The 17,526-nt window shown below is 39.7% G+C and overlaps 1 pseudogene; it reads right to left on the bottom strand.

Moving 5' to 3' along the window:
• The window catches only part of LOC128657570 (syntaxin-binding protein 6-like), a 234,732-nt pseudogene that overhangs the window by 147,570 nt on the left and 69,636 nt on the right, over window positions 1-17,526 (bottom strand).

The raw sequence follows: 17,526 nt of genomic DNA, 5'->3' as shown, positions 1-17,526 counted from the left end.
GGACTGCTGGATGCCTAATCTCTGATATGACTGTATTGTAATTGATATGAGAAGTGCTGGCTAAGGAATCCTCTCTCTTTTTCTTAATCTATATCTTATTTTCTATAATTTTCACTTTTCTGTACATATATATATATATATATATATATATTTATATATTTATATTTATATATATTATATATACAAAACACGAAAGGGGACTGCACTCCTGTGCTGGACCGGGTTAGTTACTGCATCTGGCCAAATGGGACACTTTTTATCTGATGAAACAACCCTTGTAGGTTGAGAAACGCGTCATAAAATAAAAGTCAATTTTTTTATTTGAAGTTGTCTGTGTTGTGGTTCATATATGCCTATTGAACAACACACATAAGATCACTCCTTTGCAGAACCTGAAGTCCAGATAGCAGGAGATAAATACCAAGTTGCAACTAGAACAAGTGCCTTTGGAGCCTGGCTCCTACAGTGTACTAGCCACTGTTAAGTGCTAGCCTGCTCTCTTGCACTGGTCACAGCACAGTGCCACACCATCTGGTAAGCATAATATCTACTTATATCTGTACCTGCATTCCAGACGATATCACGCTATTGTGGCGTCCTCTTTCTATTCTTCTTCTATAGTTGTTCCATACTCTCTGGGATCAAGAGGAGCAGCCTGATTCATCATCATCTCTTTCAAGAGGACATCTTTATCCCCTATTTACCACCACTATATGGACAATAAACAGGACTAATACGGTAGACCTGATCTACTATATCCAAAGTATAATATCTAGTTTTAAATTGTATATTGTTTTCCATTACTAACATCAGCGCTCTTTAATATCCCTTTAATGGGATATTTTTACCCATATATATATATATATATATATATTTATATTTATATATATTATATATACAAAACACGAAAGGGGACTGCACTCCTGTGCTGGACCGGGTTAGTTACTGCATCTGGCCAAATGGGACAAGCCCAGGTACCACGTCAAGGTCCTTTCCAAAAACCTGGGACCCTAAAACAGCCACACAATGCAAGCTCACAATCCAAACAAACTGGGTACACATCCCATGACCCTGCTACATGCTCAGCCTTGGAGTGCAGTCCCCTTCCGTGTTTTGTATATGTCTGGGGTGATTACATAAGCCTGTGCACCCTTCACTTGTTCCCAGTTTGTTTGGATTGAGAGCTTGCATTGTGTGGCTGTTTTAGGGTCCCAGGTTTTTGGAAAGGACCTTGACGTGGTACCTGGGCTTGTTCCATTTGGCCAGATGCGGTAACTAAACTCCACAGGTTTTCTCTGTGTTATATTGTATTTATATATATATATATATATATATATATATATATATATATATATATATATATATATATATATATATATATATATATATATATATATATATATATATATATATATATATATATATATATATATACACACACACACACAACTTTCTAATTTACTCCTATTATCAGTTTTTCTTCATTCTCTTGCTATCTTTATTTGAAAAAGAAGGCATCTAAGCTAAGGAGCCTGCCAATTTTTGGTTCAGAAATTATTTACCAATCAGCAAGAACAACCCAGGTTGTTCACCAAAAATGGGCAGGCATCTAAACTTACATTCTTGCTTTTTAAATAAAAATACAAAGAGAATGAAGAAAATTTGATAATAGGAGTAAATTGGAAAGTTGCTTAAAATTGCATGCTCTATCTGAATCCCAAAAGAAAAAAAAAATTGGGTGCAGTGTCTCTTTAAAGGGAATTTCATTTTCTTATTCCATTTAAAACATAATATTTTAAAACATATTACGTTTTTACTGTGTGTGAATATACCAACCTTGTGTTGTTAGGCTTATCCGTGTTAAACAAAATAGCATGATCAGGAGTTCTCCATAAGGTGTAGACATTGCTCACTGGTTGTTATCAGTTGTGCTGATTTTTCACACACACACACACACAAAAAATGCTATGCACAAATTTCTTAAATGCAACAAATTATAAACTGAAATAAATTGGCCTCTGCTCTTGAGATGTAATGATTTTTTTCAATATAAAACTACACAGACACAAAACAATGATCTTTTCATATTGTAAAGAGGTGTGTATACCATTAAAGGGACATGAAACCAAAATATTTTCATGATTCAGATAGAGCATGTGATTCTAAACAACTTTCCAATTTACTTCTATTATCAATATTGGTTTGTTGGAAAATATACCTAAGTAGGCTCAGGAGCTGCTGGCTGAACATATTTCTCTTCTTGTGATTAGCTTATTGATGTGCTCAGCTAGCTCCCAGTAATGCATTGCTGCTTCTTCAACAAAGGATACCAAAAGAATGAAGCAAATTAGATAGAAGTAAATTGGGAAGTTGTTTAAAAATTGTATGCTCTATCTAAATAGTGAAAGAAAAGTTTTGGGTTTCATTTTCCCAAGTTATTTAATTTCCTAATAAAGAAATATATTTGTATCCGGGAGTTTAATGGTTTCACTCAGCTGGAGCCCAACCCTAGGATTTATGGACTGAAGGTCAAGTTAGGTGATGTAATTCACTCCAGCTGCAAAACACACAGCAGTTCACAATGCCACGATGAGCTGCTCTGACTGTACGTGTGTGTTTGCTCAGCTTGGCTCAATGAACTTCATATAAACAGAAGGTGCAACCTACACCGTCTAACACGTATTTATAGTGGTATATGTATGAACTCAAGCACACATGATAAAGAATACAGACCAGTGCTACATACCATGCCCAAATACTCTTCACTAATCTACAGGAAGACACACATGAGCCTACACAAGTATAAAAAAACTACTGAGAAGAAATGTCTGCACCTGAAATGTGCATACAGCCTGCTGATGGCAAACAATACCCTTCTACTATAAATATCCTTATGAGCTGTAGACTTCATTATTGGCACAGGCTCTATTACCGATCTCTGGCTAGTGGATTGTAATCAGTAAAGACCTTGGAATAATGTCCTCTTAAAGGGATATTAAAGCGACAGTATACACTGAGACAGTAACATAAAATGCTTAATAATGCGTAGTAAAAAGAAATTTCAATGTACTTTCATTATTTATTTTGCCTCTTTGATAGATATTTATTGATTTTTTTAGACCTGAAAAGTGAAAGAACACACAAGTTTCAAAATCCTAACCCTGACACATAACTGTTCCTTTACCATTTCTGCTGAGGCTAACAATGGAAAGTCAAGTCTACTTTGGTTAAATAAGAGAAGCAGTGCAGGGACTATTGCAATACATTTGCAGCAGGTGACAGAAAAGCAACTCTTGTTTTTGTTAAAATATATATATATATATATATATATATATATATATATATATATATATATATATATATATATATATATATATATATATATATATATATATATATATATATACACACTTTTCCCACACTACCTAGAGATGCCAAAAAAAACAGAATTTATGCTTACCTGATAAATTACTTTCTCCAACGGTGTGTCCGGTCCATGGCGTCATCCATTATTTGTGGGAAATGTTCTCCCCCACAGGGAAAGGCAAGGAGAGCACACAGCAAGAGCTGTCCATATAGCTCCCCCTCTGGCTCTGCCCCCCAGTCATTCGACCGACGGTTAGGAGAAAAAGGAGAAACTATAGGGTGCCGTGGTGACTGTAGTGTATAAAGAAAAATGTTTCAACCTGATTAAAAAAAACCAGGGCGGGCCGTGGACCGGACACACCGTTGGAGAAAGTAATTTATCAGGTAAGCATAAATTCTGTTTTCTCCAACATTGGTGTGTCCGGTCCATGGCGTCATCCATTACTTGTGGGAACCAATACCAAAGCTTTAGGACACGGATGAAGGGAGGGAGCAAATCGGGTTACCTAAACGGAAGGCACTACGGCTTGCAAAACCTTTCTCCCAAAAATAGCCTCCGAAGCGAAAGTATCAAATTTGTAGAATTTGGCAAAAGTGTGCAGAGAAGACCAAGTCGCTGCCTTACATATCTGGTCAACAGAAGCCTCGTTCTTGTGGAAGCCACAGCCCTAGTAGAGTGAGCTGTGATACGGTCAGGAGGCTGCCGTCCGGCAGTCTCATAAGCCAAGCGGATAATGCTTTTCAGCCAGAAAGAGAGAGAGGTAGCAGTAGCTTTTTGACCTCTCCTCTTACCAGAGTAAATGACAAACAAGGATGAGGTTTGTCTAAAATCTTTTGTTGCTTCTAAATAGAACTTTAAAGCACGAACAACATCTAAATTGTGTAATAAACGTTCCTTCTTTGAAACTGGATTCGGACACAAAGAAGGAATAACTATTTCCTGGTTGATGTTCTTGTTGGAAACAACTTTTGGAAGAAAACCAGGCTTAGTACGCAAAACAACCTTATCTGAATGGAACACCAGATAGGGTGGATCACACTGCAAAGCAGATAATTCAGAAACTCTTCTAGCAGAAGAAATTGCAACCAAAGATAGTAACTTAATATCTATGGAATGTAAAGGTTCAAACGGAACCCCTTGAAGAACTGAAAGAACTAAATTTAGACTCCAAGGAGGAGTCATGGGTCTGTAAACAGGCTTGATTCTAACCAAAGCCTGAACAAAAGCTTCTACATCTGGCAAAGCTGCCAGTCGTTTGTGCAACAAGACGGATAATGCAGAAATCTGTCCTTTTAGAGAACTAGCTGACAATCCTTTATCCAAACCTTCTTGGAGAAAGGAGAGAATCTTTGGAATTTTAATCTTACTCCAGGAGAATCCTTTGGGATTCACACCAACAGATATATTTTTTCCATATTTTATGGTAAATCTTTCTAGTCACAGGTTTTCTGGCTTGGACCATAGTATCAATCACAGAATTTGAAAACCCACGCTTGGATAAAATCAAGCGTTCAATTTCCAAGCAGTCAGCTGCAGAGAAACTAGATTGGGATGTTCGAATGGACCTTGTACTAGAAGGTCCTGTCTCAAAGGTAGCTTCCATGGTGGAGCCGATGACATATTCACCAGGTCTGCATACCAAGTCCTGCGTGGCCACGCAGGAGCTATCAGAATCACAGAGGCCTTCTCCTGTTTGATCCTGACTATGAGCCTGGGGAGGAGAGGAAATGGTGGAAACACATATGCTAGGTTGAACGACCAAGGCGCCACTAATGCATCCACTAGAGTCGCCTTGGGATCCCTGGATCTGGACCCGTAGCAAGGAATCTTGAAGTTCTGATGGGACGCCATTAGATCCATGTCTGGAATGCCCCATAATTGGGTTAACTGAGCAAAGACCTCCGGATGGAGTTCCCACTCCCCCGGATGGAAAGTCTGACGACTCAAATAATCCGCCTCCCAGTTGTCTACTCCTGGGATGTGAATAGCAGATAGATGGCAGGAGTGATTCTCTGCCCATTGGATTATCTTGGTTACTTCCTTCATCGCTAGGGAACTCTTTGTTCCCCCCTGATGATTGATGTACGCAACAGTCGTTATGTTGTCCGACTGAAATCTTATGAACCTGGCTTCCGCTAGCTGAGGCCAAGCCAGGAGCGCATTGAATATAGCTCTTAGTTCCAAAATGTTTATCGGGAGAAGCGACTCTTCCCGCGACCATAGGCCCTGAGCTTTCAGAGAGTCCCAGACCGCGCCCCACCCAAGAGGCTGGCGTCGGTCGTGACGATGACCCACTCCGGTCTGCGGAAACTCATTCCCTGAGACAGGTGATCCTGGGTCAACCACCAGAGAAGTGAGTCCCTGGTTACCTGGTCTACTTGAATTTGGGGAGACAAGTCTGTATAGTCCCCATTCCACTGATTGAGCATGCACGGCTGTAATGGTCTTAGATGAATTCGAGCAAAAGGAACCACATCCATTGCTGCGACCATTAGTCCTATTACTTCCATGCATTGAGCTATGGAGGGTTGAGGAATAGAGTGAAGAACTCGACAAGCTTTTAGAAGCTTTGTCTTTCTGACGTCTGTGAGAAAGATCTTCATTTCCACAGAATCTATTATTGTTCCCAGAAAAGGAACCCTTGTGGACGGTGACAGTGAACTTTTTTCTATGTTCACCTTCCACCCGTGAGATCTGAGAAAAGCCAACACAATGTCTGTAGGAGCCCTCGCTTTGGAAAGAGACGACGCTTGGCTTAGGATGTCGTCTAGATAAGGTGCTACAGCGATGCCCCTTGGTCTTAGGACCGCTAGAAGGGACCCTAGCACCTTTGTTAAAATTCTGGGAGCGGTGGCTAAACCGAATGGAAGAGCCACAAACTGGTAATGTTTGTCCAGAAAGGCGAACCTCAGGAACTGATGATGAGATTTGTGGATTGGGATATGCAGATACGCATCCTTTAGATCCACGGTAGTCAAAAATTGACCCTGCTGGATTGTTGGTAAGATTGTCCGAATGGTTTCCATCTTGAAGGATGGAACTCTGAGGAACTTGTTTAATATCTTTAAATCCAGAATTGGCCTGAAAGTTCCCTCTTTTTTGGGAACCACAAACAGGTTTGAGTAAAACCCTAGACCTTGTTCCCCGGAGGGGACTGGGTTTATCACTCCCATCTTTGATAGGTCTCTTACACAATGTAAGAATGCCTGTTTCTTTATCTGGTCTGAAGATAAGCGAGACAGGTGGAACCTTCCCTTTGGAGGAAGTCCCTTGCATTCTAACAGGTATCCCTTGGAAACTATCTCTAGTGCCCAGGGATCCAGAACATCTCTTGCCCAAGCCTGAGCGAAGAGAGATAGTCTGCCCCCTACCAGATCCGGTCCTGGATCGGGGGCTACCCCTTCATGCTGTCTTGGTAGCAGCAGCAGGTTTCTTGGTTTGTTTAACCTTGTTCCAGCCTTGCATGGGCTTCCAAGCGGGTTTGGGCTGGGCCGCGTTACCTTCTTGTCTAGCGGTAGTGGAGTTATTAGCCGGTCCGTTCCTGAAATTGCGAAAGGAACGAAAATTAGACTTGTTCTTAGCCTTAAAAGGCCTATCCTGTGGGAGGGCATGGCCCTTACCCCCAGTGATGTCTGAAATAATTTCCTTCAATTCCGGCCCAAAAAGGGTCTTACCATTGAAAGGAATATTCAGTAACTTAGTCTTGGACGACACATCTGCCGACCAGGATTTTAGCCAAAGCGCCCTCTGCGCTACAATAGCAAAACCTGAGTTTTTCGCAGCCAATTTCGTTATTTGAAAGGTGGCATCCAATATAAAGGAATTAGCTAACTTTAATGCGTGAATTCTGTCCATGACTTCTTCATAGGAAGTCTCTTTCTGGAGAGACCTTTCTAGTTCTTCGAACCAAAAGGACGCAGCTGAAGTGACAGTAATAACACACGTAGCTGGTTGAAGGATGAACTCTTGCTGAACAAAAATCTTTTTAAGCAATCCTTCCAATTTTTTATCCATAGGATCTTTGAAAGCGCAGCTGTCCTCTATAGGAATAGTTGTGCGCTTCGCTAGTGTTGAAACAGCTCCCTCAACCTTCGGGACCGTTTGCCATGCGTCCCTTCTAGGGTCTACTATGGGAAACATTTTCTTAAATATAGGAGGTGGGGCAAAGGATACACCTGGCTTCTCCCACTCCTTTTCCACTATGTTCGCTACCCTCTTAGGTATTGGAAAAGCGTCGTCGTGCACTGGGACCTCTAAAAATTTGTCCAATTTGCACAACTTCTCTGGTACTACCATGGAATCACAGACATCCAGAGTAGCTAATACCTCCTTAAGCAAAGCGCGGAGATGTTCTAGCTTAAACTTAAATGCCACTAGATCAGGTTCTGCCTGTTGAGAAATTTTTCCTGAGTCTGAAATTTCACCCTCAGACAGCCCTTCCCTCACAGCCAATTCCGATTGATTTGAGGGTAAAATAGATAAGGCATCGTCAGCATCTGATTGTTCATCCTTTTTATCTGTATTTAAAACTGAACAATCACGCTTTCTCTGAAAAGCTGGCAGTTTGGATAAAAGATTTGCTATAGAATTATCCACTACTGCTGATAATTGTTGCATAGAAATAAGCACTGGCGCGCTAGGTGTCGCCTGCGCGGGCAAAGCTGGTGTAGACACAGAAGGAGAGGATGTAGAGCTATCCCCACTACCTTCATTAGCTAAATCATCTTGGGCAACATTATGAAAAATAACAGAGCTGTCCTGATTTTGTTTGGACGCTATGGTGCAATTATCACAAACACTCGAAGGGGGAACCACATTTGTCTCTATACACACAGAACATAGGTTATCTGATGGAACAGACATGTTAAACAGATTTAGGCAGGCAAACAATGCAATAAAAACGATTTAAAAAAAACATAATTTATGTAAGAACTTACCTGATAAATTCATTTCTTTCATATTAGCAAGAGTCCATGAGCTAGTGACGTATGGGATATATATTCCTACCAGGAGGGGCAAAGTTTCCCAAACCTCAAAATGCCTATAAATACACCCCTCACCACACCCACAATTCAGTTTAACGAATAGCCAAGAAGTGGGGTGATAAAAAAGTGCGAAAGCATATAAAATAAGGAATTGGAATAATTGTGCTTTATACAAAATCATAACCACCACAAAAAAAGGGCGGGCCTCATGGACTCTTGCTAATATGAAAGAAATGAATTTATCAGGTAAGTTCTTACATAAATTATGTTTTCTTTCATGTAATTAGCAAGAGTCCATGAGCTAGTGACGTATGGGATAATGATTACCCAAGATGTGGATCTTTCCACACAAGAGTCACTAGAGAGGGAGGGATAAAATAAAGACAGCCAATTCCTGCTGAAAATAATCCACACCCAAAATAAAGTTTAATGAAAAACATAAGCAGAAGATTCAAACTGAAACCGCTGCCTGAAGTACTTTTCTACCAAAAACTGCTTCAGAAGAAGAAAATACATCAAAATGGTAGAATTTAGTAAAAGTATGCAAAGAGGACCAAGTTGCTGCTTTGCAAATCTGATCAACCGAAGCTTCATTCCTAAACGCCCAGGAAGTAGAAACTGACCTAGTAGAATGAGCTGTAATCCTCTGAGGCGGAGTTTTACCCGACTCAACATAGGCAAGATGAATTAAAGATTTCAACCAAGATGCCAAAGAAATGGCAGAAGCTTTCTGGCCTTTTCTAGCACCGGAAAAAATAATAAATAGACTAGAAGTCTTACGGAAAGACTTAGTAGCTTCAACATAATATTTCAAAGCTCTAACAACATCCAAAGAATGCAACGATTTCTCCCTAGAATTCTTAGGATTAGGACATAATGAAGGAACCACAATTTCTCTACTAATGTTGTTGGAATTCACAACTTTAGGTAAAAATTCAAAAGAAGTTCGCAACACCGCCTTATCCTGATGAAAAATCAGAAAAGGAGACTCACAAGAAAGAGCAGATAATTCAGAAACTCTTCTGGCAGAAGAGATGGCCAAAAGGAACAAAACTTTCCAAGAAAGTAATTTAATGTCCAATGAATGCATAGGTTCAAACGGAGGAGCTTGAAGAGCTCCCAGAACTAAATTCAAACTCCAAGGAGGAGAAATTGACTTAATGACAGGTTTTATACGAACCAAAGCTTGTACAAAACAATGAATATCAGGAAGAATAGCAATCTTTCTGTGAAAAAGAACAGAAAGAGCAGAGATTTGTCCTTTCAAGGAACTTGCGGACAAACCTTTATCTAAACCATCCTGAAGAAACTGTAAAATTCTCGGAATTCTAAAAGAATGCCAAGAAAAATGATGAGAAATACACCAAGAAATATAAGTCTTCCAGACTCTATAATATATCTCTCTAGATACAGATTTACGAGCCTGTAACATAGTATTAATCACAGCGTCAGAGAAACCTCTTTGACGAAAAATCAAGCGTTCAATCTCCATACCTTTAAATTTAAGGATTTCAGATCCTGATGGAAAAAAGGACCTTGTGACAGAAGGTCTGGTCTTAACGGAAGAGTCCACGGTTGGCAAGAGGCCATCCGGACAAGATCCGCATACCAAAACCTGTGAGGCCATGCCGGAGCTACCAGCAGAACAAACGAGCATTCCTTCAGAATCTTGGAGATTACTCTTGGAAGAAGAACTAGAGGCGGAAAGATATAGGCAGGATGATACTTCCAAGGAAGTGATAATGCATCCACTGCCTCCGCCTGAGGATCCCGGGATCTGGACAGATACCTGGGAAGTTTCTTGTTTAGATGGGACGCCATCAAATCTATTTCTGGAAGTTCCCACATTTGAACGATCAGAAGAAACACCTCTGGGTGAAGAGACCATTCGCCCGGATGCAACGTTTGGCGACTGAGATAATCCGCTTCCCAATTGTCTACACCTGGGATATGAACCGCAGAGATTAGACAGGAGCTGGATTCCGCCCAAACCAAAATTCGAGATACTTCTTTCATAGCCAGAGGACTGTGAGTTCCTCCTTGATGATTGATGTATGCCACAGTTGTGACATTGTCTGTCTGAAAACAAATGAACGATTCTCTCTTCAGAAGAGGCCAAAACTGAAGAGCTCTGAAAATTGCACGGAGTTCCAAAATATTGATCGGTAATCTCACCTCCTGAGATTCCCAAACTCCTTGTGCCGTCAGAGATCCCCACACAGCTCCCCAACCTGTGAGACTTGCATCTGTTGAAATTACAGTCCAGGTCGGAAGCACAAAAGAAGCCCCCTGAATTAAACGATGGTGATCTGTCCACCACGTTAGAGAGTGTCGAACAATCGGTTTTAAAGATATTAATTGAGATATCTTTGTGTAATCCTTGCACCATTGATTCAGCATACAAAGCTGAAGAGGTCGCATGTGAAAACGAGCAAAGGGGATCGCGTCCGATGCAGCAGTCATAAGACCTAGAATTTCCATGCATAAGGCTACCGAAGGGAATGATTGTGACTGAAGGTTTCGATAAGCTGCCATCAGTTTTAGATGCCTCTTGTCTGTTAAAGACAGAGTCATGGACACTGAATCTATTTGGAAACCCAGAAAGGTTACCCTTGTCTGAGGAATCAATGAACTTTTTGGTAAATTGATCCTCCAACCATGATCTTGAAGAAACAACACAAGTCGATTCGTATGAAATTCTGCTAAATGTAAAGACTGAGCAAGTACCAAGATATCGTCCAAATAAGGAAATACCACAATACCCTGTTCTCTGATTACAGACAGAAGGGCACCGAGAACCTTTGTAAAAATTCTTGGAGCTGTAGCAAGGCCAAACGGCAGAGCCACAAACTGGTAATGCTTGTCCAGAAAAGAGAATCTCAGGAACCGATAATGATCCGGATGAATCGGAATATGCAGATATGCATCCTGTAAATCTATTGTGGACATATAATTCCCTTGCTGAACAAAAGGCAAGATAGTCCTTACAGTTACCATCTTGAACGTTGGTACCCTTACATAACGATTCAATATTTTTAGATCCAGAACTGGTCTGAAGGAATTCTCCTTCTTTGGTACAATGAAGAGATTTGAATAAAACCCCATCCCCTGTTCCTGAACTGGAACTGGCATAATTACTCCAGTCAACTCTAGATCTGAAACACAATTCAGAAATGCTTGAGCTTTTACTGGATTTACTGGGACACGGGAAAGAAAAAATCTCTTTGCAGGAGGTCTCATCTTGAAACCAATTCTGTACCCTTCTGAAACAATGTTCTGAATCCAAAGATTGTGAACAGAATTGATCCAAATTTCTTTGAAAAAACGTAACCTGCCCCCTACCAGCTGAGCTGGAATGAGGGCCGCACCTTCATGTGGACTTAGAAGCAGGCTTTGCCTTTCTGGCTGGCTTGGATTTATTCCAGATTGGAGATGGTTTCCAAACTGAAACTGCTCCTGAGGATGAAGGATCAGGTTTTTGTTCTTTGTTGAAACGAAAGGAACGAAAACGATTATTAGCTCTGTTTTTACCCTTAGATTTTTTATCCTGTGGTAAAAAGGTTCCTTTCCCACCAGTAACAGTTGAAATAATAGAATCCAACTGAGAACCAAATAATTTGTTACCCTGGAAAGAAATGGAAAGTAGAGTTGATTTAGAAGCCATATCAGCATTCCAAGTCTTAAGCCATAAAGCTCTTCTAGCTAAAATAGCTAGAGACATAAACCTGACATCAACTCTGATAATATCAAAGATGGCATCACAGATAAAATTATTAGCATGCTGAAGAAGAATAATAATATCATGAGAATCATGATGTGTTACTTGTTGCGCTAAGGTTTCCAACCAAAAAGTTGAAGCTGCAGCAACATCAGCCAAAGATATAGCAGGTCTAAGAAGATTACCTGAACACAGATAAGCTTTTCTTAGAAAGGATTCAATTTTCCTATCTAAAGGATCCTTAAACGAAGTACCATCTGACGTAGGAATAGTAGTACGTTTAGCAAGGGTAGAAATAGCCCCATCAACTTTAGGGATTTTGTCCCAAAATTCTAATCTGTCAGACGGCACAGGATATAATTGCTTAAAACGTTTAGAAGGAGTAAATGAATTACCCAATTTATCCCATTCTTTGGAAATTACTGCAGAAATAGCATTAGGAACAGGAAAAACTTCTGGAATAACCACAGGAGATTTAAATACCTTATCCAAACGTTTAGAATTAGTATCAAGAGGACCAGAATCCTCTATTTCTAAAGCAATTAGAACTTCTTTAAGTAAAGAACGAATAAATTCCATTTTAAATAAATATGAAGATTTATCAGCATCAACCTCTGAGACAGAATCCTCTGAACCAGAAGAGTCATCAGAATCAGAATGATGATGTTCATTTAAAAATTCATCTGTAGGGAGAGAAGTTTTAAAAGATTTTTTACGTTTACTAGAAGGAGAAATAACAGACATAGCCTTCTTTATGGATTCAGAAATAAAATCTCTTATGTTATCAGGAACATTCTGCACCTTAGATGTTGAAGGAACTGCAACAGGCAATGGTACTTTACTAAAGGAAATATTATCTGCTTTAACAAGTTTGTCATGACAATCAATACAAACAACAGCTGGAGGAATAGCTACCAAAAGTTTACAGCAGATACACTTAGCTTTGGTAGATCCAGCACTAGACAGCGATTTTCCTGTAGTATCTTCTGACTCAGATGCAACGTGAGACATCTTGCAATATGTAAGAGAAAAAACAACAACATATAAAGCAAAATTGATCAAATTCCTTAAATGACAGTTTCAGGAATGGGAAAAAATGCCAAAGAACAAGCTTCTAGCAACCAGAAGCAATGAAAAATGAGACTTAAATAATGTGGAGACAAAAGCGACGCCCATATTTTTTAGCGCCAAATAAGACGCCCACATTATTTGGCGCCTAAATGCTTTTTGGCGCCAAAAATGACGCCACATTCGGAACGCCGACATTTTTGGCGCAAAATAACGTCAAAAAATTACGCAACTTCCGGCGACACGTATGACGCCGGAAACGGAAAAGGATTTTTGCGCCAAAAAAGTCAGCGCCAAGAATGACGCAATAAAATGAAGCATTTTCAGCCCCCGCGAGCCTAACAGCCCACAGGGAAAAAAGTCAAATTTTTGAAGGTAAGAAAAAATGATTAAATCAAATGCATTATCCCAAATATGAAACTGACTGTCTGAAAAATAAGGAAAGTTGAACATTCTGAGTCAAGGCAAATAAATGTTTGAATACATATATTTAGAACTTTATAAACAAAGTGCCCAACCATAGCTTAGAGTGTCATAGAAAATAAGATTTACTTACCCCAGGACACTCATCTACATGTTTGTAGAAAGCCAAACCAGTACTGAAACAAGAATCAGCAGAGGTAATGGTATATATAAGAGTATATCGTCGATCTGAAAAGGGAGGTAAGAGATGAATCTCTACGACCGATAACAGAGAACCTATGAAATAGACCCCGTAGAAGGAGATCACTGCATTCAAATAGGCAATACTCTCCTCACATCCCTCTGACATTCACTGCACGCTGAGAGGAAAACCGGGCTCCAACTTGCTGCGGAGCGCATATCAACGTAGAATCTAGCACAAACTTACTTCACCACCTCCATCGGAGGCAAAGTTTGTAAAACTGAATTGTGGGTGTGGTGAGGGGTGTATTTATAGGCATTTTGAGGTTTGGGAAACTTTGCCCCTCCTGGTAGGAATGTATATCCCATACGTCACTAGCTCATGGACTCTTGCTAATTACATGAAAGAAAAAACGTTACTGTCTCTTTAAATAATAAAATGACACATTTATTTAAGAATGTTCAAAAAACTATGAAGGCAATATCCGATGTTTCTGAAATTTGGACCCCAGTGTCTTAATGCTTAGAAAGTATTGCACAGCAAATATGGAGACTCTAGCTCTTAAAACAAGCAAACCGGAGCTAATTGTTGGTTTTAACCGTTTTTATACACCACAATCCCAGCTACAGCCTTGCTGCAGCTTTTTACCTTCCTTAGGGGTCACCATTCACAGAAAAAAGCCTTTTGGAGTCACTTTCTGAGCCACAGGACCCTCTCACATGAATCTGCATGCACTGCCTTGAAATTCAACTGCGCAGCTGAAGTGCCAAAATGAGGCTTCCTCCCTCAGCACACTAGAGTGAAGGGGCCTTCCTGACTAGATTTAGGTGTCTAAAACAAGCCAGATCAATAAAAAACGTTCCCAAGTGTATGTGAGCTTATAAAATATTTCAAATGGTATAATATTGTAATAAAAACCAATCGATTTAGCCCCTAACAGTGTCTACCAGCATAAAAAACAAAAAGGGGAAGCCTGTTATCTTTTTTGCTGAGGTGAAAGAAAAATGGCTTACTGTTTCCCCTGAGGGGAAAAATGACTGTCATCTAGCATTAGCCTGTGTTGTTAGAAGGAGACTAGTCATACCTGAAGCAGATGAGTCTGCAAACTGTTACCCCCAACTGAAGTTCTCTTGTTTCAACAGTCCTGCGTGGTAACAGTAATGGATTTTAGTTACTTGTGCTAAAATCATAGCCCTCTTAAACAGAAATCTTCATCACTTTTCTGTTATAGAGTAAATAGTACAAGCCAGCACTATTTTAAAATAACAAACTCTTGATAGAAGAATAAAAAACTACAACTAACACCACAAACTCCTCGCCATCCCCGTGGTAGATGCTACTTGTTCAGAGCGGCAAGGAGAATGACTGGGGGGCGGAGCCAGAGGGGGAGCTATATGGACAGCTCTTGCTGTGTGCTCTCCTTGCCTTTCCCTGTGGGGGAGAACATTTCCCACAAGTAATGGATGACGCCGTGGACCGGACACACCAATGTTGGAGAAACTAATTCTGTAACCTATTCTTTCAAAAGGCTGCAAACCAAATAGCTGGATTACCCAATTTGCAGCATTTTGAAAACCACGGTTACAGAATTTGCTTTTTGGCCTTTCAAGGGAGACTTTTTTTTTTTTTACACAAATGCAAAAGTTGCTGAATGTCCCTTTAATATTTATTCTTTTTATGTGGTTTTTTGCAGAATGCTTATAAAGTGTGTGTCAGTAATAATAGCGAGGCAGTAAACTTACGTACCTGATAGGCAGATGTAGGTGCGATATTCTCCCTGACCCCCTGTTGCTAAGAATGGAATCTTTTTCTTAGTCCTCCTCTTAACCAGGACAGCCCCAAGCATCCGCTCATCCTGCGGGGTAAACACTTCTTTACTAATGGTGGCTTTAGCAGACATTCTACCCAGGTGAGAGGAGACAAACCTGAAGGGAGTGAGAAAAAAAAAAGCAAGTTAGTTGTGGCTAATGGCAAAACAATGAACAACAGAGCCTTACAGCAATGTGTTTGCCCATGAGTTGCTCATAGCACCTGCAGTTTCTTAATTCTATAGATCCATAATAGGCCAGAGGCCAAGCACTAGAGAAGGGACAAATTATCCAAAAATGCAGAGGCTCTGGGGTGGGAAAATATATATTTATACTATATTATATATAATTATTCAATATCTGCATTACAGCAGTCATTTTACTGATATTAAAAATCAGGGATATTATAATGATGTAATAGTATTATAGGTCTGTTTATCCTTTCAACGTTTTTGAGGGGGGGAACTTATCTAAAGAAACTGAACAAAGACTGAGCATTTATAACGAGCATGAGCCCCATTTAACAACCAAGAGATGAAAAAAAAGTTCCAAACTAGTACTCTGGGAAATCCTACTACGTGAGAGCATGGCCTGTCAATCACCTGAATGAACACATTTCAGGTGTTTCTTATTTGTCCACTGCCTTAGACCAATAGCTGTTTTTTAACTTGTGGTAAGCACTTCTGCTGATTTATAAATAGCGCCTTAGGCCAGAAACCACATTTTGCAGGGTATGGTAGATGTGCACTATCCAAATGAAATATGTGTCATGCAATTGCTGTCACAAGTTCTTGGCTAATTGTTCAATTAGGGTTTAAATGATGGAGTAGAAGCCACTTTCTAAATTGCAGTAGATGGCATAAAGAGTTAATGGCCATTTAGGTTCTGAAATGTTTATTCTAATTAAATCTAACTCACACGGATGTGGGAAGGAGAAAAGAAAAGGAATAATGTTTAGCAATGATGCCAAAGATCCGTTGTGCAAACATTATGTGTTGAAACACTCAGAATTGGAATGCACAGTTTATCCCCAAAATACTACAATTATTATTATTATTTTAACAAATAAACAAAAAATCTAAGAAATATTGAGCTATATATGATTTGTTTCATAATATAAATATCTGGATACATACAGTATTTACAATAAAAGGTTTTAAAATGTAACTCTTTCCTTTATAATTAATTGCTTTGCTGTCAAACCAGTTAAATTACAGTGTGGAATTGTTAGATTAAAGCCCTCTGTTCAGCTTTAAGAAATAATACACATATATAAATATATTGATTAAAAAAACACATATAATAAATACTGGCTTTCAAAGACACTTACAAGACCCTAAAATCTCAAACGATCCAGGTGTAAGACATGTACATATCAGGGTTTTTCGCAGTAAAACCAACTGGTATTTTAATGACAGCGAATGATTAGGTTTAACCCAATACTATTCTTCCAATCTCGCATTACAATGGTAGTATTTAGTTTTTAACTGGATTTCATGAACTTATGTAATTGTTAAACAAAACACCAACAAACCAGATGCTGGGCTGAATAGATACTGTACATGGCTCGTTGGAAGCATAAGCTTAGGCAGTTCACAGACATGAAAGTCCAACTGTGTGGGTGAGAGACCATACAATTTCTGAATTGCACAATATCCCTCTTAAATGACACAATGGCTCACAGTTTTGCTTGAATCCCACAACTACTTATATGAAACAGAGTTACGTGTTGGAGGGATCGTGCTATAATAGACGAATGGACTCACTCAAAAACTGCTGCACATTTCCGCAGCCGTAGCTCTGTCGTGGTTGATCCGTCGTTCCCCACTATGCTGTATGAGTACACCCTCTTGGGTGACAGACTCAGTGATGGTGCGTCCGGCTGGGCCTCTCCGTGGATAGGTGTCTGGATCAAGGAGGAAAGATCACTCAATGTCACGGCTCCTCTGTATCGTACAGCATGGACGCCGAATCCT

This window comes from Bombina bombina, chromosome 1 (assembly GCF_027579735.1).
Source record: "Bombina bombina isolate aBomBom1 chromosome 1, aBomBom1.pri, whole genome shotgun sequence".
NCBI lineage: Eukaryota > Metazoa > Chordata > Amphibia > Anura > Bombinatoridae > Bombina > Bombina bombina.
Note: the sequence above shows the minus strand (reverse complement) of the source record. Positions and strands in the feature narration are given on the sequence as shown.